Raw genomic sequence first — 26,470 nt, forward strand, 5'->3', positions numbered from 1 at the left:
GGTGCTTCAGTATTAGGCAGCCTTCTGCCCTCCCATGTTCATCTGAAAATATGTGTTCTCCCTGCAGTTGTTGTCCCCAGATGAGAGTTCCCTTGTGCTGCCTCAGTTGAATCTCCTTTACTTGACAGAGATGTGCCTGAGCAGCGGCCCTCCCCAGCCCTATCCCAAATCATACTTATTTTGCATAGGCGATACCATGGTCATGAAGATTGTTTTCCCAGGGTGAGGTTCATTCATTGCATTCTGGGTATGCTGACCCCTGTGATTTCCCCAAATGTGGGAAACTCGACTGCATTATTTGTGGTAGTGGGGGACTGTGTTTGTGCTTTCCTCTGGTCAGCTCTGGTAAAAGTCAGATTTCTTTGTCTCAGATCTTCCTCTAGCCTTGTTCTTCTTTCGAGAGTTCCCTTGTGCTGCCTCAGTTGGATCTCCTTCACTTGACAGGGGGGTACCCGAGCAGCGACCCTCCCCAGCTCTAGCCCAAATCCTACTTACCTGCCAGGTGAGATACTATGATCATGAAGGTGCTTCTCCCAGGGCAAGGCTCACCCATTGCACTCTGGGTGTGCTGCTCCTGCGATTTCCCCAAATGTGGGAAACTTGACTGCATAATTTGTGTTTCCCCTGGTCGGCTCTCGTATAATTCAGATCTCTTTGTCTCAGGTCTCTCTCCAGCCTAGTTTGCTGTCTGTTTCCACTTCTCTTTTCTTGAGCTGCTCCATTCTATGCCCTTGCGCACTATCCTGACTTCTCCCGTCTGCTTACTTTGTGCCTTCCAATGCACAATGCAAACTACAGGTAGTGCTGCAGGGCCCACAACCTTTTACTTGCTGTACAGAGCAGCTCTAGAGCTGTTACAGTGCCCAGCTGCTGCAAGAAATCAGCTTGTATGCTTCAGGGGCTGGGGCATAGCCAACATGAGCCCCACACCGAAGGAGGGTGGAGGTGTTTAATGCGAACTAGGGGTCATCCAAGCGCCGCAAAAGGCCGCCATGCCCTGCACGCCCCTTTTCTCTTTTCATATGCAGACGAGGGTTGAAGCCAACTTTGACCCACTGCTTGGATGACATCACCATATGCAAATCCATCTGCTGCAGGCCTTCCCCCAGGAATGCTTGCACTAGTTGTTGCATTTGGTTTGTTGTTTGGGGGTGCTTCAGTATTAGGCAGCCTTCTGCCCTCCCATGTTCATCTGAAAATATGTGTTCTCCCTGCAGTTGTTGTCCCCAGATGAGAGTTCCCTTGTGCTGCCTCAGTTGAATCTCCTTTACTTGACAGAGATGTGCCTGAGCAGCGGCCCTCCCCAGCCCTATCCCAAATCATACTTATTTTGCATAGGAGATACCATGGTCATGAAGATTGTTCTCCCAGGGTGAGGTTCATTCATTGCATTCTGGGTATGCTGACCCCTGTGATTTCCCCAAATGTGGGAAACTCGACTGCATTATTTGTTGTAGTGGGGGACTGTGTTTGTGTTTTCCTCTGGTCAGCTCTGGTAAAAGTCAGATTTCTTTGTCTCAGATCTTCCTCTAGCCTGGTTCTTCTTTCGAGAGTTCCCTTGTGCTGCCTCAGTTGGATCTCCTTCACTTGACAGGGGGGTGCCCGAGCAGCGACCCTCCCCAGCTCTAGCCCAACTCCTACTTACCTGCCAGGTGAGATACTATGATCATGAAGGTGCTTCTCCCAGTGCAAGGCTCACCCATTGCACTCTGGGTGTGCTGCCCCTGCGATTTCCCCAAATGTGGGAAACTTGACTGCAGAATTTGTGTTTCCCCTGATCGGCTCTCGTATAATTCAGATCTCTTTGTCTCAGGTCTCTCTACAGCCTAGTTTGCTGTCTGTTTCCACTTCTTTTTTCTTGAGCCCCTCCCTTTTATACCCTTGTGCACTATCCTGACTTCTCCTCCTGTCTGCTTACTTTGTGCCTTCCAATGCACAATGCAAACTACAGGTAGTGCTGCAGGGCCCACACCCTTTTACTTGCCTTACAGAGCAGCTCTGGAGCTGTTACAGTGCCAAGCTGCTGCAAGAAATCAGCTTGAATGCTTCAGGGGCTGGGGCATGGCCAACATGAGACCAACACCGAAGGAGGGTGGGGGTGTTTAATGCAAACTAAGGGTCATCCAAGCACCGCAAAAGGCCGCCATGCCCTGCACGCCCCTTTTCTCTTTTCATATGCAGACGAGGGTTGAAGCCAACTTTGACCCACTGCTTGGATGACATCACCATATGCAAATCCATCTGCGGCAGGCCTTCCCCCAGGAATGCTTGCACTAGTTGTTGCATTTGGTTTGTTGTTTGGGGGTGCTTCAGTATTAGGCAGCCTTCTGCCCTCCCATGTTCATCTGAAAATATGTGTTCTCCCTGCAGTTGTTGTCCCCAGATGAGAGTTCCCTTGTGCTGCCTCAGTTGAATCTCCTTTACTTGACAGAGATGTGCCTGAGCAGCGGCCCTCCCCAGCCCTATCCCAAATCATACTTATTTTGCATAGGAGATACCATGGTCATGAAGATTATTCTCCCAGGGTGAGGTTCATTCATTGCATTCTGGGTATGCTGACCCCTGTGATTTCCCCAAATGTGGGTAACTCGACTGCATTATTTGTGGTAGTGGGGGACTGTGTTTGTGTTTTCCTCTGGTCAGCTCTGGTAAAAGTCAGATTTCTTTGTTTCAGATCTTCCTCTAGCCTTGTTCTTCTTTCGAGAGTTCCCTTGTGCTGCCTCAGTTGGATCTCCTTCACTTGACAGGGGGGTGCCCGAGCAGCGACCCTCCCCAGCTCAAGCCCAACTCCTACTTACCTGCCAGGTGAGATACTATGATCATGAAGGTGCATCTCCCAGGGCAAGGCTCACCCATTGCACTCTGGGTGTGCTGCCCCTGCGATTTCCCCAAATGTGGGAAACTTGACTGCATAATTTGTGTTTCCCCTGGTCGGCTCTCTTATAATTCAGATCTCTTTGTCTCAGGTCTCTCTCCAGCCTAGTTTGCTGTCTGTTTCCACTTCTTTTTTCTTGAGCCCCTCCCTTTTATACCCTTGTGCACTATCCTGACTTCTCCTCCTGTCTGCTTACTTTGTGCCTTCCAATGCACAATGCAAACTACACACCCTTTTACTTGCCTTACAGAGCAGCTCTGGAGCTGTTACAGTGCCAAGCTGCTGTAAGAAATCAGCTAGAATGCTTCAGGGGCTGGGGCATTGTCAACATGAGCCCCACACCGAAGGAGGGTGGGGGTGTTTAATGCGAACTAAGGGTCATCCAAGCGCCGCAAAAGGCCGCCATGCCCTGCATACCCCTTTTCTCTTTTCATATGCAGATGAGGGTTCCAGCCAACTTTGGCCCACTGCTTGGATGACATCACCGTATGCAAATCCGTCTTCTGCAGAACTTCCCCCAGGAATGCTTGCACTAGTTGTTGCATTTGGTTTGTTGTTTGGGGGTGCTTCAGTATTAGGCAGCCTTCTGCCCTCCCATGTTCATCTGAAAATATGTGTTCTCCCTGCAGTTGTTGTCCCCAGATGAGAGCTCCCTTGTGCTGCCTCAGTTGAATCTCCTTTACTTGACAGAGATGTGCCTGAGCAGCGGCCCTCCCCAGCCCTATCCCAAATCATACTTATTTTGCATAGGAGATACCATGGTCATGAAGATTGGCCCTCATTCGAGTTGTTCGCTCGGTATTTTTCATCGCATCGCAATGAAAATCCGCTTAGTACGCATGCGCAATGTTCGCACTGCGACTGCGCCAAGTAACTTTGCTATGAAGAAAGTAATTTTACTCACGGCTTTTTCATCGCTCCGGCGATTGTAATGTGATTGACAGGAAATGGGTGTTACTGGGCGGAAGCACGGCGTTTTAGGGGCGTGTAGCTGAAAACGCTACCGTTTCCGGAAAAAACGCAGGAGTGGCCGGAGAAACGGTGGTAGTGCCTGGGCGAACGCTGGGTGTGTTTGTGACGTCAACCAGGAACGACAAGCACTGAACTGATCGCACAGGCAGAGTAAGTCTGAAGCTACTCCAAAACTGCTACGAGGTTTGTGATCACAATATTGCGATTACTTCGGTCGCACTTTTAAGAAGCTAAGATACACTCCCAGTAGGCGGCGGCTTAGCGTGTGTAACTCTGCTACATTCGCATTGCGACCGATCAACTCGAAATGAGGGCCCTTGTTCTCCCAGGGTGAGGTTCATTCATTGCATTCTGGGTATGCTGACCCCTGTGATTTCCCCAAATGTGGGAAACTCGACTGCATTATTTGTGGTAGTGGGGGACTGTGTTTGTGCTTTCCTCTGGTCAGCTCTGGTAAAAGTCAGATTTCTTTGTCTCAGATCTTCCTCTAGCCTTGTTCTTCTTTCGAGAGTTCCCTTGTGCTGCCTCAGTTGGATCTCCTTCACTTGACAGGGGGTGCCCGAGCAGCAATCCTCCACAGCTCTGGCCCAACTCCTACTTACCTGCCAGGTGAGATACTATGATCTTCACTGTTAGGGCAATCAGGATGTGGAATTCCCTGCCAGGGAAGGTGGTAATGGCGGACTCTGTAATTGGATTTAAAAAAGGAATGGATACATTTCTGAATGAAAAAGCTATCCAAGGTTATAATACTTAAAATATCAACATGGTTAATCCGGGGGTAACATGAGTTGTAGTAGCTAACTAGTCATAAAACATTATTCAGCAAGTATGTAGAATCATCACAACTTAAAACAGGTTGAACACGATGGGCAATTTGCCTCTATTCAACCTCAAAAACTATGTTACTATATGTTACTATATTACTATGTTACTGTAGTATACAGAACACCACAATGCAATGAGCAGTGATAGTGAGCACTGATGAGGATACTAGAACTGACACTGAGCAGCAAGATGCAGCACTGGACTATTAGTAATGTACTGTAGTATGCTGAGCACAACAATGCAGCACAAGACAATGAGCAGTGATACTGAGCACTGATGAGGATACTACTGAGAACTGACACTGAGCAGGAGAGACACACTACTAGTATTACTGAGCAGCAATAAGTATCCACTGATACTGAGCACTGATATTGAGATTTCCACTGAGAGAACATAGCCACGTCCTCTCCGCTCTCTCTTCAATGCACGAGTAAAAATGGCGGCAACGCGCAGCTCTTTATATGGAATCCGAATCTCGCGAGAATCCGACAGCGGGATGATGACATTTTCCCTTGTTCAGGTTTTCCGAGTCAGGCGGGAACAACCGAGCCTGCCTCGGACCAGTGTAAACCACGTGGAGTTCGTGGGGAATTCGGTTCTCGGAGAACCGAACCCGCTCCTCTCTACCTTATACCCATCAATTTTTTTTATTTTCAATCTAAGCCCCTGCAGTTTTCTGTAAGCATCTGCTTTGCTATGATGATCAACAAGTCACAAGGGCAAACACTCAGGGCTTGAGGCGTAGATCTTAGGACCAGCTGCTACAAGCATGGCAGAGGTGTCACTATCACTGGTGACACCCAGAGAGGTGGCGAGGGAGATTGTAATGCAGTGCGCGCAGATAAGCAGCGCAATGGTAAAAAGGAGGCATGGTTTCATAGGTAGGGGCGTGGCCTGGTGGCCTGAATCTACATTTTGTTGCTCCGGGTGTCCCGGGGGTTGGGGGTTGGGGGCTGCACCGGGGACTAGTGTGTGAGCGGTGCTGGCTCCTGCACAGTGACAGGGCATGGCCACTAGAGATGTGCACCGGAAATTTTTCGGGTTTTGTGTTTTGGTTTTGGGTTCGGTTCCGCGGCCGTGTTTTGGGTTCGAACGCATTTTGGCTAAACCTCACCGAATTTTTTTTGTCGGATTCGGGTGTGTTTTGGATTCGGGTGTTTTTTTCAAAAAACCCTAAAAAACAGCTTAAATCATAGAATTTGGGAGGCATTTTGATCCCAAAGTATTATTAACCTCAATAACCATAATTTCCACTCATTTTCAGTCTATTCTTAACACCTCACACCTCACAATATTATTTTTAGTCCTAAAATTTGCACCGAGGTCGCTGGATGACTAAGCTTAGTGACCCAAGTGGCCGACACAAACACCTGGCCCATCTAGGAGTGGCACTGTAGTGTCACGCATGATGGCCCTTCCAAAAAACACTCCCCAAACAGCACATGACGCAAAGAAAAAAAGAGGCGCAATGAGGTAGCTGTGTGACTAAGCTCAGCGACCCAAGTGGCCGACACAAACACCTGGCCCATCTAGGAGTGGCACTGCAGTGTCACGCAGGATGGCCCTTCCAAAAAACACTCCCCAAACAGCACATGACGCAAAGAAAAAAAGAGGCGCAATGAGGTAGCTGTGTGACTAAGCTCAGCGACCCAAGTGGCCGACACAAACACCTGGCCCATCTAGGAGTGGCACTGCAGTGTCACGCAGGATGGCCCTTCCAAAAACACTCCCCAAACAGCACATGACGCAAAGAAAAAAAGAGGCGCAATGAGGTAGCTGTGTGACTAAGCTCAGCGACCCAAGTGGTCGACACAAACACCTGGCCCATCTAGGAGTGGCACTGCAGTGTCACGCAGGATGGCCCTTCCAAAAAACACTCCCCAAACAGCACATGACGCAAAGAAAAATAAAAGAAAAAAGAGGTGCAAGGTGGAATTGCCTTGGGCCCTCCCACCCACCCTTATGTTGTATAAACAGGACATGCACACTTTAACCAACCCATCATTTCAGTGACAGGGTCTGCCACACGACTGTGACTGAAATGGCGGGTTGGTTTGGACCCCCACCAAAAAAGAAGCAATTAATCTCTCCTTGCACAAACTGGCTCTATAGAGGCAAGATGTCCACCTCATCATCATCCTCCGATTCATCACCGTGTACATCCCCCTCCTCACAGATTATCAATTCGTCCCCACTGGAATCCACCATCTCAGCTCCCTGTGTACTTTGTGGAGGCAATTGCTGCTGGTCAATGTCTCCACGGAGCAATTGATTATAATTCATTTTAATGAACATCATCTTCTCCACATTTTCTGGAAGTAACCTCGTACGCCGATTGCTGACAAGGTGAGCGGCGGCACTAAACACTCTTTCGGAGTACACACTTGTGGGAGGGCAACTTAGGTAGAATAAAGCCAGTTTGTGCAAGGGCCTCCAAATTGCCTCTTTTTCCTGCCAGTATACGTACGGACTGTCTGACGTGCCTACTTGGATGCGGTCACTCATATAATCCTCCACCATTCTTTCAATGGTGAGAAAATCATATGCAGTGACAGTAGACGACATGTCCGTAATCGTTGGCAGGTCCTTCAGTCCGGACCAGATGTCAGCATCAGCAGTCGCTCCAGACTGCCCTGCATCACCGCCAGCGGGTGGGCTCGGAATTCTGAGCCTTTTCCTCGCACCCCCAATTGCGGGAGAATGTGAAGGAGGAGCTGTTGACCGATCAAGTTCCGCTTGACTTGATAATTTTCTCACCAGCAGGTCTTTGAACCCCTGCAGACTTGTGTCTGCCGGAACGAGAGATACAACGTAGGTTTTAAATCTAGGATCGAGCACGGTGGCCAAAATGTAGTGCTCTGATTTCAACAGATTGACCACCCGTGAATCCTGGTTAAGCGAATGAAGGGCTCCATCCACAAGTCCCACATGCCTAGCGGAATCGCTCTGTCTTAGCTCCTCCTTCAATGTCTCCAGCTTCTTCTGCAAAAGCCTGATGACGGGAATGACCTGACTCAGGCTGGCAGTGTCTGAACTGACTTCACGTGTGGCAAGTTCAAAAGGTTGCAGAACCTTGCACAACGTTGAAATCATTCTCCACTGCGCTTGAGACAGGTGCATTCCACCTCCTATATCGTGGTCAGATGTATAGGCTTGAATGGCCTTTTGCTGCTCCTCCAACCTCTGAAGCATATAGAGGGTTGAATTCCACCTCGTTACCACTTCTTGCTTCAGATGATGGCAGGGCAGGTTCAGGCGTTTTTGGTCTTGCTCCAGTCTTCTGTACGTGGTGCCTGTACGCCGAAAGTGTCCCGCAATTCTTGTGGCCACCGACAGCATCTCTTGCACGCCCCTGTCGTTTTTTAAATAATTCTGCACCACCAAATTCAAGGTATGTGCAAAACATGGGACGTGCTGGAATTTGCCCAGATATAATGCACGCACAATATTGCTGGCGTTGTCCGATGCCACAAATCCACATGAGAGTCCAATTGGGGTAAGCCATTCTGTGATGATCTTCCTCAGTTGCCGTAAGAGGTTTTCAGCTGTGTGCGTATTCTGGAAAGCGGTGATACAAAGCGTAGCCTGCCTAGGAAAGAGTTGGCGTTTGCGAGATGCTGCTACTGGTGCCGCAGCTGCTGTTCTTGCGGCGGGAGTCAATACATCTACCCAGTGGTCTGTCACAGTCATATAGTACTGAGTCTGCCCTGCTCCACTTGTCCACATGTCCGTGGTTAAGTGGACATTGGGTACAACTGCATTTTTTAGGACACTGGTGAGTCTTTTTCTGAGGTCTGTGTACATTTTCGGTATCGCCTGCCTAGAGAAATGGAACCTAGATGGTATTTGGTACCGGGGACACAGTACCTCAATCAAGTCTATAGTTGGCTCTGAAGTAATGATGGATACCGGAACCACGTTTCTCACTGCCCAGGATGCCAAGGCCTCAGTTATCCGCTTTGCAGCAGGATGACTGCTGTGATATTTCATCTTCCTCGCAAAGGACTGTTGGACAGTCAATTGCTTGGTGGAAGTAGTAAAAGTGGTCTTACGACTTCCCCTCTGGGATGACCATCGACTCCCAGCAGCAACAACAGCAGCAGCGCCAGCAGCAGTAGGCGTTACACTCAAGGATGCATCGGAGGAATCCCAGGCAGGAGAGAACTCGTCAGAATTGCCAGTGACATGGCCTGCAGGACTATTGGCATTCCTGGGGAAGGAGGAAATTGACACTGAGGGAGTTGGTGGGGTGGTTTGCGTGAGCTTGGTTACAAGAGGAAGGGATTTACTGGTCAGTGGACTGCTTCCGCTGTTGCCCAAAGTTTTTGAACTTGTCACTGACTTATGATGAATGCGCTGCAGGTGACGTATAAGGGAGGATGTTCCGAGGTGGTTAACGTCCTTACCCCTACTTATTACAGCTTGACAAAGGCAACACACGGCTTGACACCTGTTGTCCGCATTTCTGTTGAAATACTTCCACACCGAAGAGCTGATTTTTTTGGTATTTTCACCAGGCATGTCAATGGCCATATTCCTCCCACGGACAACAGGTGTCTCGCCGGGTGCCTGACTTAAACAAACCACCTCACCATCAGAATCCTCCTTGTCAATTTCCTCCCCAGCGCCAGCAACACCCATATCCTCCTCATCCTGGTGTACTTCAACACTGACATCTTCAATGTGACTATCAGGAACTGGACTGCGGGTGCTCCTTCCAGCACTTGCAGGGGGCGTGCAAATGGTGGAAGGTGCATGCTCTTCACGTCCAGTGTTGGGAAGGTCAGGCATCACAACCGACACAATTGGACTCTCCTTGTGGATTTGTGATTTTGAAGAACGCTCAGTTCTTTGCTGTGCTTTTGCCAGCTTAAGTCTTTTCATTTTTCTAGCGAGAGGCTGAGTGCTTCCATCCTCATGTGAAGCTGAACCACTAGCCATGAACATAGGCCAGGGCCTCAGTCGTTCCTTGCCACTCCGTATGGTTAATGGCATATTGGCAAGTTTACGCTTCTCCTCCGACGATTTTTATTTAGATTTTTGAGTCCTTTTTTTACTGATCTTTTGTGTTTTGGATTTTACATGCTCTGTACTATGACATTGGGCATCGGCCTTGGCAGACGACGTTGATGGAATTTCATCATCTCGGCCATGACTAGTGGCAGCATGTCACAACTGAGGGCCTTAGCTGACGGGAGGCAGCCTCAGTTGTAGGGGCTGAGATGTACCGGAACCTGGGAGGTTGTATCAGACCCCTGGACATGTAAGTAACATGAATAATAACTGCCCGAAGGCGTGACCACGACAACTTGGATAAAAGTCAATGATGTTTATTATGACAACTCCGCAACACAGCAGCAGTAAAAGAAAACATAAAAGTCAGCAAAGAATAAATACAGTTCCTGGGTACTACAGGGTGGCAGGAGCCACAGGGCACTGGTAGTGTGAGATAGTTCTTATAATCTTCTAGATGGAAAGTCCTTACCAGGCCCGACTGTAGCAATGGAGATAACCCAGGATTGTACCAGCTGGTGTTCCAGGAAAAGCTGGGTTGCTGAAGATAAAACGGCTGCTGTGGATACTGGCTGGAACCAGACTGTTGTTAGCACGGAGTGGATACTGGCTGGAACCAGTTAAATAATAAATGAGGCTTGAGAGCGATGCAATATGAATAAAATGTAGAGTTTGAGAGCGGAGAAATAATAATACCGGTGGAGAGTGGTAAACTGCAGAAAGGACACCGGCCCTTTAAGAGAAGCTGTACACTGCTGGAAGCTGAGCTGGAAGCAGGTGATGTTGTAGCTGGAAACAGGTGAGTCCAGAATGGATCGGAGAGTCAGGCTACACCGCAGATGGAATGCTGGTGCGGGTCTCTATAGCAGAAGTCTGGAGACAGGAGCTGGAACCTGGAAGACAATCACTGGAGAGAGACAAACTGGAACTAGGTTTGACAACCAAAGCACTGACGCCTTCCTTGCTCAGGCACAACCTATTTATACCTGCAGCAAGGAAGGCATTGGCTAGGCAATTATGCAAATTAATAATACTGACAACGGATTGGTAGGAATGATCAGCTGACAGAATCCAAGATGGCTGCGCCCATGCAGACACTTGGAGGGAAGTTTGGATTGTAATCCATGTGGTCTGGAAAACAGTAATGGCGGCGCCGGCCACCGGAGACAGGAGACGCCAGGCTGACAGATGCACATCCAACCACGCGGACACAGCGGAGGCCGCGGCTGACGTAATCGCCACTCTGAATGCAGAAGCTCAGGGACGGCGGCGGAGGCCGCGGGAGACGCCATGCCAGATGTATAAGGCGTTACTGTGACTGCGTCCAGAGAGACAGGCGAGGATGCGGGAATGTGCACATCAGGATGACAGATGGGATCCGGTCCTGGAGCGCTGAGCCAGCCTTAGGAGGCATCTGATAGGTAAGAAATGGCGTCCAGATACCCGGATCGTGACAGCACCCCCCCCTTTAGGAGTGGCCCCAGGACACTTCTTTAGCTTTTGAGGAAACTTGGAATGGAATCTCCGGACCAAGGCAGGAGCATGGACATCAGAAGCATTGGTCCAAGAACGTTCCTCAGGGCCATAACCCTTCCAGTCAATAAGATACTGAAGTTGACCGTAACGGTGACGTGAGTCCAGGATCTTGGCTACTTCATACTCAACGCCTCGTTGAGTTTGGACTTTCAGAGTTGGAGGAAGTGAGGAATGAAACCGATTCAAGATTAGCGGTTTCAACAGGGAAACATGGAATGTCCTGGGTATTTTTAAGAAGGGAGGCAACTGGAGTCTGTAAGCAACAGGATTGATGACTTGATCAATTTTAAAAGGACCGATGAAGCTAGGTGCAAACTTCATACTGGGAACTCTTAACCTCAAATTCTTCGTGGATAACCATACCCGATCACCCACCTTGAGAGCAGGAACTGCTCGACGCTTCTTATCTGCAAACTTCTTGTACCTGAACGAAGCCTTGAGCAGAGCAGATCGTACGCTCTTCCAGATATTGGCAAACTGATGCAAGGTGATATCCACTGCGGGAACAGAAGTTGCTGGAAGCGGTTGGAACTCAGGGACTTTAGGGTGGAATCCAAAGTTGGTGAAGAATGGTGTTGAAGAAGATGAAGAATGATACTGGTTGTTATGACAAAACTCGGCCCAGGGAAGTAATTGAACCCAGTCATCTTGAGAGGAGGACACATAGATGCGGAGGAAGGACTCCAAGTCCTGATTCACCCTCTCAGTTTGACCATTGGTCTGAGGATGGTAAGCCGTGGAAAACCTTAGCTTGACTTGGAGGACTTGACATAAACTTCGCCAGAATTTGTCTGTGAATTGAACTCCTCGATCTGAGATAATTTCTTCTGGAAGACCGTGGAGTCGAAAGATCTCTTGTATGAATACTTGAGCCAACTTAGAAGCTGACGGAAGACGGGTGAGAGGAATGAAGTGTGCCATCTTGGTGAACCGGTCAACTACCACCCAGATGGTATTAAACTTGTTGCACATGGGCAAATCTGTAATAAAATCCATCGACAAATGGGTCCATGGTCGACGGGGAACAGATAGTGGAACCAGTTGCCCCGCAGGCGACTGGCGGGATACTTTATGTTGAGCACACTTTGGGCAAGATGCAATAAACTCCAAAACGTCTTTTTTCAGAGTTGGCCACCAATAGGACCTAGAGATAAACTCCAGGGTTTTTTGGATACCTGTATGTCCGGCAAAGCGGGAAGCATGGGCCCAATGCATGAGCTTCTTCCTTAGTGTCGGCTTCACAAAACTTTTCCCTGATGGGGGCGTAGAGTCCATCCCTACCGTGGAGAATGCCAACAGATTTATAATAGGATGCTTGTCTGAAGACTCTGACTCATTTTCTTGCTCCCATGAGCGGGAAAGGGCATCGGCCTTGCGATTCTGAGAGCCCGGACAGAACTGGAGTTTAAAGTCGAACCTGGAAAAGAAAAGTGCCCATCTGGCCTGACGAGGGTTGAGACATTGTGCGCCTTTCAGATATAGAAGGTTCTTATGGTCTGTAAGGATGGTGATTGAATGAGAAGCTCCCTCCAACAGATATCTCCACTCCTCTAGAGCGAGCTTGATGGCTAGCAACTCCTGGTCGCCAATGGCATAGTTGCGCTCCGCTGGGGAGAACTTCCGTGAGAAGAAACTGCAAGGATGTAAATGGCCATATTTAGCCCTCTGAGATAACACCGCTCCTACTCCAACGGAGGAGGCATCCACCTCTAAGATGAAAGGAGAGTCGATGTCAGGCTGTTTCAGGACAGGCGCAGAGATGAACCTGTTTTAAAAGATGAAAAGCTTGCATGGCTTCTTCAGACCACTTGGACGGGTTAGCACCCTTCTTGGTGAAAGCAGTAATAGGCGCCACAATGGTGGAAAAGTCTCGTATAAACTTTCGGTAATAATTGGCGAACCCTAAGAACCTCTGGACCCCTTTGAGGGTTAAGGGTACCGGCCAATTCTGGATTGCTTGTAGTTTCTCAGGATCCATCTCTAGTCCGGAACCGGACACAATGTACCCTAGAAACGGAATGGACTTGACTTCAAAGACGCATTTCTCTAATTTGCAATAGAGATGATTGACACGGAGACGGGACAGAACCTCCTTTACCCAAAAACGATGTTCCTCTAAATTGTTGGCAAAAATGAGGATATCATCTAGATAGACCACGACATGACGGTATAGAATGTCTCTGAAAATCTCATTGACGAAATGCTGGAAGACAGCTGGAGCATTGCTCAATCCGAAGGGCATGACGAGGTACTCATAATGTCCGTCACGGGTGTTAAATGCGGTCTTCCACTCGTTCCCTCACGGATCCGGATGAGATTGTATGCACCTCTCAGGTCCAACTTTGTAAAGATGGTAGCTCCGCTAACTCTGTCAAAGAGCTCAGTAATCAGGGGTAAAGGATAGCGTTTCTTGATGGTAATGTCGTTCAAACCTCTGTAGTCGATGCACAGCCGCAGACCACCATCTTTCTTTTTTACAAAAAAGAAGCCTGCGCCGGCTGGAGAAGAAGAAGGTCGAATGAACCCCTTTGCTAGGTTCTCTTTAATGTATTCCTCCATAGAATGCGTCTCAGGCAGAGACAACGGATACGTTCGGCCTCGAGGTGGAACCTTCCCTGGAACGAGATCAATCGGGCAGTCCCATTCTCTATGAGGAGGAAGGATATCAGCAGAAGCTTTACTGAACACATCCGTGAAATCTTGATATGGAGGAGGTGGAACATCAGACGACCTGGGGGAGGAAGAACAGACAGGCAACACTTTAAACAAACATGTCTCAGCACAGGAGGAACCCCATGCCAGAATTTGCGTAGTCGTCCAATCAATTGTAGGATTGTGAAGACGGAGCCATGGAAGGCCCAGGACCACAGGATGTGTGGCTCTTGGAATCACTAAAAAAGAAATAAGTTCGGAATGAAGAACTCCCACTCTCAGACGAACTGGTAGAGTCCTTAGAGAAATGACTGTATCAAAAATCTTGCTGCCATCCACGGCAGTTAAGGAGATGGACGAAGGAAGTCTCTCGGTGGGTAGGGACCACCGTTTAACATAAGCTTCGGTAATAAAGTTCCCAGCTGCTCCGGAATCAAGGAGGGCAATGACGTTCCTGTAACGTTGAGCAATTTGGAGCGACACTGGGAGATTACAATCATGAGGAGATGGAGAGGAGATCATTACTCCTAGCCGGCCCTCTCCTGGGCGAGCTAAGGTTTGGAGTTTTCCCGGACGTTCGGGACAGACATTGATGGTGTGAGACGGAGCTGCACAATAGAGACAGAGAGACTCGGAGAGACGTCTTCGGCGCTCAGCAGGAGTTAAACGGGAACGGCCAATTTGCATGGGTTCATCTTTAGTTGGTGACAGTTGGCGAGGAGGAGGAGCAGAAGATTTTGGAGCAGATGATCTTCCTCGCTCAGTTGCTCTCTCTCTGAAACGTAAGTCAACTTTCGTACAAAGTGAGATTAGCTCATCTAACTTGGAGGGTTAGTCTCTGGTAGCTAACTCATCTTTAATACGCTCGGATAAACCATGCCAGAATGCAGCATACAGGGCCTCGTCGTTCCATGCCAGTTCGGATGCCAGGATCTGAAACTGTATAAGATATTGTCCTACAGTACGTGATCCCTGGCGTAAATGGAGAATCTCAGACGAAGCTGAAGTTACCCAGCCTGGCTCGTCGAAGATGCGCCTGAATGTTGACACGAATGCAGTGTAAGAAGATAGCAGGGTGTCGGACCTCTCCCATAACGGTGATGCCCAGTCAAGGGCTGAGCCACTGAGAAGAGAGATGATGTAGGCAATTTTTGTGCGGTCACTGGGAAAATTGCCAGGTTGTAGCTCAAACTGAATCTCACACTGGTTGAGAAATCCCCTGCAGAATCTTGGAGATCCGTCAAATTTTGCTGGCGTTGGAAGATGAAGACGTGGAGCAGAAACGGGTAAGGTGGGTGGGGTTATAGTTGGAGTCACTGTGGTTGACGCCCCAGATGCGCCTGATCCACGGAGAGTTGTCTGAATCCCATCCAGCCGAGTAGAGAGATCCTGGAGACAGCGGATGATGTGGCCCTGTGCAGCCTTCTGATGTTCAAGTCGGGCTGCCAGTTCTTGCATCGGCCTGGCCGCTTGATCCTGGTCTCCGGCTGGATTCATTAGGTCAGTGCTTACTGTCACAACTGAGGGCCTGAGCTGACGGGAGGCAGCCTCAGTTGTAGGGGCTGAGATGTACCGGAACCTGGGAGGTTGTATCAGACCCCTGGACATGTAAGTAACATGAATAATAACTGCCCGAAGGCGTGACCACGACAACTTGGATAAAAGTCAATGATGTTTATTATGACAACTCCGCAACACAGCAGCAGTAAAAGAAAACATAAAAGTCAGCAAAGAATAAATACAGTTCCTGGGTACTACAGGGTGGCAGGAGCCACAGGGCACTGGTAGTGTGAGATAGTTCTTATAATCTTCTAGATGGAAAGTCCTTACCAGGCCCGACTGTAGCAATGGAGATAACCCAGGATTGTACCAGCTGGTGTTCCAGGAAAAGCTGGGTTGCTGAAGATAAAACGGCTGCTGTGGATACTGGCTGGAACCAGACTGTTGTTAGCACGGAGTGGATACTGGCTGGAACCAGTTAAATAATAAATGAGGCTTGAGAGCGATGCAATATGAATAAAATGTAGAGTTTGAGAGCGGAGAAATAATAATACCGGTGGAGAGTGGTAAACTGCAGAAAGGACACCGGCCCTTTAAGAGAAGCTGTACACTGCTGGAAGCTGAGCTGGAAGCAGGTGATGTTGTAGCTGGAAACAGGTGAGTCCAGAATGGATCGGAGAGTCAGGCTACACCGCAGATGGAATGCTGGTGCGGGTCTCTATAGCAGAAGTCTGGAGACAGGAGCTGGAACCTGGAAGACAATCACAGGAGAGAGACAAACTGGAACTAGGTTTGACAACCAAAGCACTGACGCCTTCCTTGCTCAGGCACAACCTATTTATACCTGCAGCAAGGAAGGCATTGGCTAGGCAATTATGCAAATTAATAATACTGACAACGGATTGGTAGGAATGATCAGCTGACAGAATCCAAGATGGCTGCGCCCATGCAGACACTTGGAGGGAAGTTTGGATTGTAATCCATGTGGTCTGGAAAACAGTAATGGCGGCGCCGGCCACCGGAGACAGGAGACGCCGGGCTGACAGATGCACATCCAACCACGCGGACACAGCGGAGGCCGCGGCTGACGTAATCGCCACTCTGAATGCAGAAGCTCAGGGACAGCGGCGGAGGCCGCGGGAGACGCCATGCCAGATGTATAAGGCATTACTGTGACTGCGTCCAGAGAGACAGGCGAGGATGCGGGAATGTGCACATCAGGATGACAGATGGGATCCGGTCCTGGAGCGCTGAGCCAGCCTTAGGAGGCATCTGATAGGTAAGAAATGGCGTCCAGATACCCGGATCGTGACACAGCAGCTTCAGCACGAGGTGGAAGTGGATCTTGATCTTTCCCTATTTTTGGAACCTCAACATTTTTGTTCTCCATATTTTAATAGGCACAACTAAAAGGCACCTCAGGTAAACAATGGAGATGGATGGATACTAGTATACTTATGGATGACGAGTGACTGACGACACAGAGGTAGCTACAGCCGTGGACTACCGTACTGCGTCTGCTAGTATAGAGATGATAATTAATGATATAAAAAAATATATATATATAACTACTGTAGGTATATATAATATAATGACGGACCTGGTGGACACTGTCAGCAGACTGCTAAACTACTAGTATGAAGAAGATAGAAAAAAACTTCCACCACAGGTAGGTAGGTATACAATTATGGACGAGCACTGACGACACAGAGATAGCCACAGCCGTGGCCTACCGTACTGCGTCTGCTAGTATAGAGATGATAATTAATGATATAAAAAAAAATATATATAACTACTGTAGGTATATATAATATAATGACGGACCTGGTGGAAACTGTCAGCAGACTGCTAAACTACTAGTATGAAGAAGATAGAAAAAAAAACCCACCACAGTTAGGTATACAATTATGGACGAGTGACGAAACAGAGGTAGGTACAGCCGTGGACTACCGTACTGCATCTGCTAGTATAGATAATATACTAAATATATTACTACTGTAGGTATATAATATAATGACGGACCTGGTGGACACTGTCAGCAGACTCCTAAACTACTAGTATGAAGAAGATAGAAAAAAAAAACCCACCACAGGTAGGTATACAATTATGGACGAGCACTGACGACACAGAGGTAGGTACAGCCGTGGACTACCGTACTGCGTCTGCTAGTATAGATAATATAATAAATATATTACTACTGTAGGTATATAATATAATGACGGACCTGGTGGACACTGTCAGCAGACTGCTAAACTACTAGTATGAAGAAGATTAAAAAAAAAAAACCACCACAGGTAGGTAGGTATACAATTATGGACGAGCACTGACGACACAGAGATAGCCACAGCCGTGGACTACCGTACTGCGTCTGCTAGTATAGATAATATAATAAATATATTACTACTGTAGGTATATAATATAATGATGGACCTGGTGGACACTGTCAGCAGACTCCTAAACTACTAGTATGAAGAAGATAGAAAAAAAAACCCACCACAGGTAGGTAGGTATACAATTATGGACGAGCACTGACGACACAGAGATAGCCACAGCCGTGGACTACCGTACTGCGTCTGCTAATATAGAGATGATAAAGATGAAAAAAAAAATATAACACTACTGCAGGTAAATATTTATATAATATATGTATGACGGACCTGCTGGACACTGTCAGCAGAATGCGTTTATAGAATAAATAAAAAAAACACCACAGGAGTGTTTAACTTTTTCAGGCAGACAATATACTGGTGGTCACACTGGCAGCAAAAGTGTGCACTGTACTCCTGCTATAACTGCTCCCCAGTCTCCCCCACAATTAAGCTGTGTGAGCAGTGAGCACTCAGCACAGTCAGATATACATAGATGATATATCATGCAGCACACTGAGGCTGAGCACAGATATGGTATGTGTATCGTTTTATTTCAGGCAGAGAACGGATTATAAATAATAAAACTGGTGGTCACTATCAGCAAAACTCTGCACTACTGAGTACTCCTGACAAGTTCAACTGCTCCCCAAATTAGTAGTAAATCAAATGTCACTCGTCTCTATCTTCTAATCTAAACGGAGAGGACGCCAGCCACGTCCTCTCCCTATCAATCTCAATGCACGTGTGAAAATGGCGGCGACGCGCGGCTCCTTATATAGAATCCAAGTCTCGTGAGAATCCGACAGCGGGATGATGACGTTCGGGCGCGCTCGGGTTAACCGAGCAAGGCGAAAGGATCCGAGTCTGCTCGGACCCGTGCAAAAAAGGGTGAAGTTCGGGCGGGTTCGGATTCCGAGGAACCGAACCCGCTCATCTCTTATGGCCACCCAGCATGACGCCTCCCTTCTTGACCATGCTGTAATTGCAGTCGCACTGCAGTTCAGCGTGATCAGAAAAAATGGTGTAGCCTCCTGCTGGTGCAGACTGTATGTGCGCGCAGGAAGCCGCCACCATTTTTGTGATCACAGCGGCTGAATGTGATGTCATACAGCCGCTGTGACCACGCCCCCTGTGTCTCCTCCATTGCAGACCCCATTTTGAAGCCTTGCCCCCGCACCGCTCCATCCCTGACTTGGAAATGGAGTGTTGCTGACCCCCCTCTCCCCCCCTGCCCCGATTGACAGGCAGAGGCGATCGTATTCTCTGCGGGGTGCCGCAGAAAATGCAGGCACATGCGTATGCTCTTAGCAATTTTTGCAGTTGGATCACTTATTGTGATTGCAATCCAACCTGAATCAGGCCCTATTACCTATCACAATGCAGTACAAAATTGGTTTAATATAGGAGAAAAACCCCCAGACCTGTGCTCCTTAACTGTAACTGGTGGCTAGTGGAGCGGCTGCCCAGTAATCAGTGTCCACGCCAGTGCGCACATGGTCCACCCCCTACGGCCACGCTCCCCTTCATCAGCGGCCTCGTGATCCGGAAGGGCGGTGTGTGTGTGACTGACCTTAGGAAGAAACCGGAGCCTCCGCTGCAGTGACCCAGCAACCAGGGCACGGGAGTATACAGCGCCGCTGGGAGTGATGAAGCTGCAGTAAAGATGTCTATTAGACCTAGCCTGCTGCAGCCCTTGTAGATTCTCATAAAACAAGTTCTTCTTTTCTTGTCAAAATGAATAGCTAAGAATAGGCTGCCTGAGGCAGGCCCCTGTTAAGTGGCCTGCTACTGAAGGCACCAACTACAAACTGAGCTCCCTGTTCATGGAAGCGGGGTTATAGAGGAGGATGCGCTGAGCATCTTGGGAACAGTCAAAAGCTTTGAGCCGGTTGGTGCCTCAGATCAAGATCCTACTCTACACTCCAATGTGAATCCTTGTGGAGTCCAGTGTACCCCACAGAAGAAATTAATGTGTCACACCCATTGGCAGCAACCTTAGAATAGCTGCTGATGGGCACAATTGAGAAAGGAAGGGGGGGGGGCATTTGAATCCAGCACATAGATGCAATTCAAATATGTAATTTGTACCTTCCTATTTTAAAATATAATGGATGAACCTCACCCTGTGAGAACAATCTTCATGATCAAGAGATCTCATATGCAAAATAAGTATGAGTTGGGATAGGGCTGGGGAGGGTGGCTGCTCGGGCAGCCCCTCCCCCGTCAAGTTAAGGAGATTCAACTGAGGAAGCACAAGGGAACTCTCGTCTGGGGACAACAACTGCAGGGAGACCACATCTTTTCAGATGAACATGGGAGGGCGGAAGGCTGCCTAATACTGAAGCACCATCAAATATCAAACCATATGCAACAACTAGTACAAGCATTCCTGGGGGAAGGTCTGCAGCAGACGGATTTGCATACGGTGATGTCATCCAAGCAGTGGGCCAAAGTTGGCTGGAACCCTCATCTGCATATGAAAAGAGAAAAGGGGCATGCAGGGCATGGCGGCCTTTTGCGGTGCTTGGATGACCCCTAGTTCGCATTAAACACCCCCACCCTCCTTTGGTGTGGGGCTCATGTTGGTTATGCCCCAGCCCCTGAAGCATTCAAGCTGATTTCTTGCAGCAGCTGGGCACTGTAACAGCTCCAGAGCTGCTCTGTAAGGCAACTAAAAGGGTGTGGGCCCTGCAGCACTACCTGTAGTTCGCATTGTGCGTTGGAAGGCACAAAGTAAGCAGACGGGAGGAGAAGTCAGGATAGTGCACAAGGGTATAGAAGGGAGGGGCTCAAGATAAAAGAAGTGGAAACAGACAGCAAACTAGGCTGGAGAAAGACCTGAGACAAAGAGATCTGAATTATACGAGAGCCAACCAGAGGAAACACAAATTATGCAGTCAAGTGTCCCACATTTGGGGAAATCGTAGGAGCAGCACACCCAGAGTGCAATGGGTGAGCCTTGCCCTGGGAGAAGCACCTTCCTGATCATAGTATCTCACCTGGCAGGTAAGTAGGAGTTGGGCTAGAGCTGGGGAGGGTTGCTGCTCGGGCACCCCGCTGTCAAGTGAAGGAGATCCAACTGAGGCAGCACAAAGAAACTCTCGAAAGAAGAACAAGGCTAGAGGAAGATCTGAGACAAAGAAATCTGACTTTTACCAGAGCTGACCAGAGGAAAGCACAAACACAGTCCCCCACTACCACAAATAATGCAGTCGAGTTTCCCACATTTGGGGAAATCACAGGGGTCAGCATACCCAGAATGCAATGAATGAACCTCACCCTGGGAGAACAATCTTCATGACCATGGTATCTCCTATGCAAAATAAGTATGATTTGGGATAGGGCTGGGGAGGGCCGCTGCTCAGGCACATCTCTGTCAAGTAAAGGAGATTCAACTGAGGCAGCACAAGGGAACTCTCATCTGGGGACAACAACTGCAGGGAGAACACATATTTTCAGATGAACATGGGAGGGCAGAAGGCTGCCTAATACTGAAGCATCCCCAAACAACAAACCAAATGCCAAACTAGTAAAAGCATTCCTGGGTGAAGGTCTGCAGAAGACGGATTTGCATACAGTGATGTCATCCAAGCAGTGGGCCAAAGTTGGCTGGAACCCTCATCTGCATATAAAAAGAGAAAAGGGTTATTCAGGGCATGGCGGCCTTTTGCGGCGCTTTGATGACCCCTAGTTTGCATTAAACACCTCCACCCTCCTTCGGTGTGGGGCTCATGTTGGCTATGCCCCAGCCCCTGAAGCATTCAAGCTGATTTCTTGCAGCAGCTGGGCACTGTAACAGCTCCAGAGCTGCTCTGTAAGGCAAGTAAAAGGGTGTGGGCCCTGCAGCACTACCTGTAGTTCGCATTGTGCGTTGGAAGGCACAAAGTAAGCAGAAAGGAGGAGAAGTCAGGATAGTGCGCAAGGGCATAGAAGGGAGCGGCTCAAGAAAAGAGAAGTGGAAACAGACAGCAAACTAGGCTGGAGAGAGACCTGAGACAAAGAGATCTGAATTATACGAGAGCCGACCAGGGGAAACACAAATTATGCAGTCAAGTTTCCCACATTTGGGGAAATCGCAGGAGCAGCACACCCAGAGTGCAATGGGTGAGCCTTGCCCTGGGAGAAGCACCTTCATGATCATAGTATCTCACCTGGCAGGTAAGTAGGAGTTGGGCGAGAGCTGGGGAGGGTCGCTGCTCGGGTACCCCCCTGTAAAGTGAAGGAGATCCAACTGAGGCAGCACAAGGGAACTCTCGAAAGAAGAACAAGGCTAGAGGAAAATCTGAGACAAAGAAATCTGACTATTACCAGAGCTGACCAGAGGAAAGCACAAACACAGTCCCCCACTACCACAAATAATGCAGTCGAGTTTCCCACATTTGGGGAAATCACAGGGATCAGCATACCCAAAATGCAATGAATGAACCTCACCCTGGGAGAACAATCTTCATGACCATGGTATCTCCTATGCAAAATAAGTATGATTTGGGATAGGGCTGGGGAGGGCCGCTGCTCATGCACATCTCTGTCAAGTAAAGGAGATTCAACTGAGGCAGCACAAGGGAACTCTCATCTGGGGACAACAACTGCAGGGAGAACACATATTTTCAGATGAACATGGGAGGGCAGAAGGCTGCCTAATACTGAAGCACCCCCAAACAACAAACCAAATGCAACAACTAGTACAAGCATTCCTGGGGGAAGTTCTGCAGAAGACGGATTTGCATACGGTGATGTCATCCAAGCAGTGGGCCAAAGTTGGCTGGAACCCTCATCTGCATATGAAAAGAGAAAACGGGTATGCAGGGCATGGCGGCCTTTTGCGGCGCTTGGATGACCCTTAGTTCACATTAAACACCCCCACCCTCCTTCGGTGTGGGGCTCATGTTGGCCATGCCCCATCCCCTGAAGCATTCAAGCTGATTTCTTGCAGCAGCTTGGCACTGTAACAGCTCCAGAGCTGCTCTGTAAGGCAAGTAAAAGGGTGTGGGCCCTGCAGCACTACCTGTAGTTTGCATTGTGCATTGGAAGGCACAAAGTAAGCAGACAGGAGGAGAAGTCAGGATAGTGCACAAGGGTATAAAAGCGAGTTTCCCACATTTGGGAAAATCACAGGGGTCAGCATACCCAGAATGCAATGAATGAACCTCACCCTGGGAGAACAATCTTCATGACCATGGTATCTCCTATGCAAAATAAGTATGATTTGGGATAGGGCTGGGGAGGGCCGCTGCTCAGGCACATCTCTGTCAAGTAAAGGAGATTCAACTGAGGCAGCACAAGGGAACTCTCATCTGGGGACAACAACTGCAGGGAGAACACATTTTCAGATAAAAATCTTGGTCATGCTCTGGTTTCTCTTCAGAACGAACAAATCTTTCGCCTTTTACTAAAGATTTCCGTGGAGAGGAGCAAAACCGAGTTTTATCTCAATTTTTGCATGCCCCATCTTTTTGGGGTTTCTTTTATCGGTTTAAAGATAGAATGAGTGTGCTTTAATGTAAGCTCATTTGCATAGAAATGACAGTAAATGTTTGTTTCTTTTCAAACAGAACTTTCTTGACCATGCTATTTGCTTGAAAGATCTGGGAGCACATGAAATACAGTACAAACCATGCTTATAGCAAGGAGAAGCCAGGTGAGAAATCTGCTTTCTTTCAAGTTGGGCGCTCACTTTGATCTGAATGAGGACTGCTGGCACAGCATTTAGGCGACAGGTGGAATCTTGGTCATGCTCTGGTTTCTCTTCAGAACGAACAAATCTTTCGCCTTTTATTAAAGATTTCTGTGGAGAGGAGCAAAACTGAGTTTTATCTCAATTTTTGCATGCCCCATATTATTGGGGTTTCTTTTATCAGTTTAAAGACAGAACGAGTGTGCGATCTTGTTAGCTTTAATGTAAGTTTATTTGCATAACAATGACTATAAATTAGAGATGAGCGCCGGAAATTTTTCGGGTTTTGTGTTTTGGTTTTGGGTTCGGTTCCGCGGCCGTGTTTTGGGTTCGACCGCGTTTTGGCAAAACCTAACCTAATTTTTTTTGTCGGATTCGGGTATGTTTTGGATTCGGATGTTTTTTTTAAAAAACACTAAAAAACAGCTTAAATCATAGAATTTGGGGGTCATTTTGATCCCAAAGTATTATTAACCTCAAAAACCATAATTTACACTCATTTTCAGTCTATTCTGAATACCTCACACCTCACAATATTATTTTTAGTCCTAAAATTTGCACCTAGGTCGCTGGATGACTAAGCTGGGCGACCCTAGTGGCCGACACAAACACCGGGCCCATCTAGGAGTGGCACTGCAGTGTCACGCAGGATGTCCCTTCCAAAATACCCTCCCCAAACAGCACATGACGCAAAGAAAAAAAGAGGCGCAATGAGGTAGCTATGTGAGTAAGATAAGCGACCCTAGTGGCCGACACAAACACCTGGCCCATCTAGGAGTGGCACTGCAGTGTCACGCAGGATGGCCCTTCCAAAAAACCCTCCCCAAACAGCACATGACGCAAAGAAAAAAAGAGGCGCAATGAGGTAGCTGTGTGAGTAAGATAAGCGACCCTAGTGGCCGACACAAACACCGGGCCCATCTAGGAGTGGCACTGCAGTGTCACGCAGGATGTCCCTTCCAAAAAACCCTCCCCAAACAGCACATGACGCAAAGAAAAAAAGAGGCGCAATGAGGTAGCTGTGTGAGTAAGATAAGCGACCCTAGTGGCAGACACAAACACCTGGCCCATCTAGGAGTGGCACTGCAGTGTCACGCAGGATGGCCCTTCCAAAAAACCCTCCCCAAACAGCACATGACGCAAAGAAAAAAAGAGGCGCAATGAGGTAGCTGTGTGAGTAAGATAAGCGACCCTAGTGGCCGACACAAACACCGGGCCCATCTAGGAGTGGCACTGCAGTGTCACGCAGGATGGCCCTTCCAAAAAACCCTCCCCAAACAGCACATGACGCAAAGAAAAAAAGAGGCGCAATGAGGTAGCTGTGTGAGTAAGATAAGCGACCCTAGTGGCCGACACAAACACCGGGCCCATCTAGGAGTGGCACTGCAGTGTCACGCAGGATGGCCCTTCCAAAAAACCCTCCCCAAACAGCACATGACGCAAAGAAAAAAAGAGGCGCAATGAGGTAGCTGTGTGAGTAAGATAAGCGACCCTAGTGGCCGACACAAACACCGGGCCCATCTAGGAGTGGCACTGCAGTGTCACGCAGGATGGCCCTTCCAAAAAACCCTCCCCAAACAGCACATGACGCAAAGAAAAAAAGAGGCGCAATGAGGTAGCTGTGTGAGTAAGATAAGCGACCCTAGTGGCCGACACAAACACCGGGCCCATCTAGGAGTGGCACTGCAGTGTCACGCAGGATGGCCCTTCCAAAAAACACTCCCCAAACAGCACATGACGCAAAGAAAAATTAAAGAAAAAAGAGGTGCAAGATGGAATTGTCCTTGGGCCCTCCCACCCACCCTTATGTTGTATAAACAGGACATGCACACTTTAACCAACCCATCATTTCAGTGACAGGGTCTGCCACACGACTGTGACTGATATGACGGGTTGGTTTGGACCCCCACCAAAAAAGAAGCAATTAATCTCTCCTTGCACAAACTGGCTCTACAGAGGCAAGATGTCCACCTCATCATCATCCTCCGATATATCACCGTGTACATCCCCCTCCTCACAGATTATCAATTCGTCCCCACTGGAATCCACCATCTCAGCTCCCTGTGTACTTTGTGGAGGCAATTGCTGCTGGTCAATGTCTCCGCGGAGGAATTGATTATAATTCATTTTAATGAACATCATCTTCTCCACATTTTCTGGATGTAACCTCGTACGCCGATTGCTGACAAGGTGAGCGGCGGCACTAAACACTCTTTCGGAGTACACACTTGTGGGAGGGCAACTTAGGTAGAATAAAGCCAGTTTGTGCAAGGGCCTCCAAATTGCCTCTTTTTCCTGCCAGTATAAGTACGGACTGTGTGACGTGCCTACTTGGATGCGGTCACTCATATAATCCTCCACCATTCTTTCAATGGTGAGAGAATCATATGCAGTGACAGTAGACGACATGTCCGTAATCGTTGTCAGGTCCTTCAGTCCGGACCAGATGTCAGCATCAGCAGTCGCTCCAGACTGCCCTGCATCACCGCCAGCGGGTGGGCTCGGAATTCTGAGCCTTTTCCTCACACCCCCAGTTGCGGGAGAATGTGAAGGAGGAGATGTTGTTGACAGGTCGCGTTCCGCTTGACTTGACAATTTTCTCACCAGCAGGTCTTTCAACCCCAGCAGACTTGTGTCTGCCGGAAAGAGAGATCCAAGGTAGGCTTTAAATCTAGGATCGAGCACGGTGGCCAAAATGTAGTGCTCTGATTTCAACAGATTGACCACCCGTGAATCCTTGTTAAGCGAATTAAGGGCTCCATCCACAAGTCCCACATGCCTAGCGGAATCGCTCCGTGTTAGCTCCTCCTTCAATGTCTCCAGCTTCTTCTGCAAAAGCCTGATGAGGGGAATGACCTGACTCAGGCTGGCAGTGTCTGAACTGACTTCACGTGTGGCAAGTTCAAAGGGCATCAGAACCTTGCACAACGTTGAAATCATTCTCCACTGCGCTTGAGACAGGTGCATTCCACCTCCTATATCGTGCTCAATTGTATAGGCTTGAATGGACTTTTGCTGCTCCTCCAACCTCTGAAGCATATAGAGGGTTGA

The 26,470-nt window shown here is 48.5% G+C and overlaps 12 non-coding genes and 2 pseudogenes across 12 annotated transcripts; 9 read left to right on the top strand and 5 right to left on the bottom strand.

Moving 5' to 3' along the window:
* The first annotated feature begins 171 nt into the window (after positions 1-171).
* On the top strand, positions 172-335 carry LOC135010104 (U1 spliceosomal RNA). The gene has a single exon (XR_010209574.1). It is a non-coding gene; the product is annotated as a U1 spliceosomal RNA (small nuclear RNA).
* A 152-nt stretch (positions 336-487) lies between these two features.
* LOC135010111 (U1 spliceosomal RNA) lies at positions 488-650 on the top strand. The gene has a single exon (XR_010209581.1). It is a non-coding gene; the product is annotated as a U1 spliceosomal RNA (small nuclear RNA).
* Positions 651-1,321: 671 nt separating this feature from the next.
* Positions 1,322-1,485, top strand: LOC135010105 (U1 spliceosomal RNA). The gene has a single exon (XR_010209575.1). It is a non-coding gene; the product is annotated as a U1 spliceosomal RNA (small nuclear RNA).
* A 152-nt stretch (positions 1,486-1,637) lies between these two features.
* Positions 1,638-1,800, top strand: LOC135010120 (U1 spliceosomal RNA). Its single transcript, XR_010209585.1, has one exon. It is a non-coding gene; the product is annotated as a U1 spliceosomal RNA (small nuclear RNA).
* A 674-nt stretch (positions 1,801-2,474) lies between these two features.
* LOC135010107 (U1 spliceosomal RNA) lies at positions 2,475-2,638 on the top strand. The gene has a single exon (XR_010209577.1). It is a non-coding gene; the product is annotated as a U1 spliceosomal RNA (small nuclear RNA).
* Positions 2,639-2,790: 152 nt separating this feature from the next.
* On the top strand, positions 2,791-2,932 carry LOC135010117 (U1 spliceosomal RNA; annotated as a pseudogene).
* A 1,193-nt stretch (positions 2,933-4,125) lies between these two features.
* Positions 4,126-4,290, top strand: LOC135010122 (U1 spliceosomal RNA). Its single transcript, XR_010209587.1, has one exon. It is a non-coding gene; the product is annotated as a U1 spliceosomal RNA (small nuclear RNA).
* Positions 4,291-20,596: 16,306 nt separating this feature from the next.
* LOC135010114 (U1 spliceosomal RNA) lies at positions 20,597-20,759 on the bottom strand. Its single transcript, XR_010209584.1, has one exon. It is a non-coding gene; the product is annotated as a U1 spliceosomal RNA (small nuclear RNA).
* A 152-nt stretch (positions 20,760-20,911) lies between these two features.
* LOC135010102 (U1 spliceosomal RNA) lies at positions 20,912-21,075 on the bottom strand. Its single transcript, XR_010209572.1, has one exon. It is a non-coding gene; the product is annotated as a U1 spliceosomal RNA (small nuclear RNA).
* Positions 21,076-21,748: 673 nt separating this feature from the next.
* On the bottom strand, positions 21,749-21,911 carry LOC135010112 (U1 spliceosomal RNA). The gene has a single exon (XR_010209582.1). It is a non-coding gene; the product is annotated as a U1 spliceosomal RNA (small nuclear RNA).
* A 152-nt stretch (positions 21,912-22,063) lies between these two features.
* On the bottom strand, positions 22,064-22,227 carry LOC135010125 (U1 spliceosomal RNA). The gene has a single exon (XR_010209589.1). It is a non-coding gene; the product is annotated as a U1 spliceosomal RNA (small nuclear RNA).
* Positions 22,228-22,820: 593 nt separating this feature from the next.
* On the bottom strand, positions 22,821-22,948 carry LOC135010123 (U1 spliceosomal RNA; annotated as a pseudogene).
* A 142-nt stretch (positions 22,949-23,090) lies between these two features.
* LOC135010127 (U5 spliceosomal RNA) lies at positions 23,091-23,206 on the top strand. Its single transcript, XR_010209591.1, has one exon. It is a non-coding gene; the product is annotated as a U5 spliceosomal RNA (small nuclear RNA).
* A 270-nt stretch (positions 23,207-23,476) lies between these two features.
* Positions 23,477-23,592, top strand: LOC135010130 (U5 spliceosomal RNA). The gene has a single exon (XR_010209594.1). It is a non-coding gene; the product is annotated as a U5 spliceosomal RNA (small nuclear RNA).
* Positions 23,593-26,470: the final 2,878 nt, after the last annotated feature.

Source organism: Pseudophryne corroboree, unplaced genomic scaffold (assembly GCF_028390025.1).
Source record: "Pseudophryne corroboree isolate aPseCor3 unplaced genomic scaffold, aPseCor3.hap2 scaffold_2283, whole genome shotgun sequence".
In the NCBI taxonomy this organism is placed as follows: Eukaryota; Metazoa; Chordata; class Amphibia; order Anura; family Myobatrachidae; genus Pseudophryne; species Pseudophryne corroboree.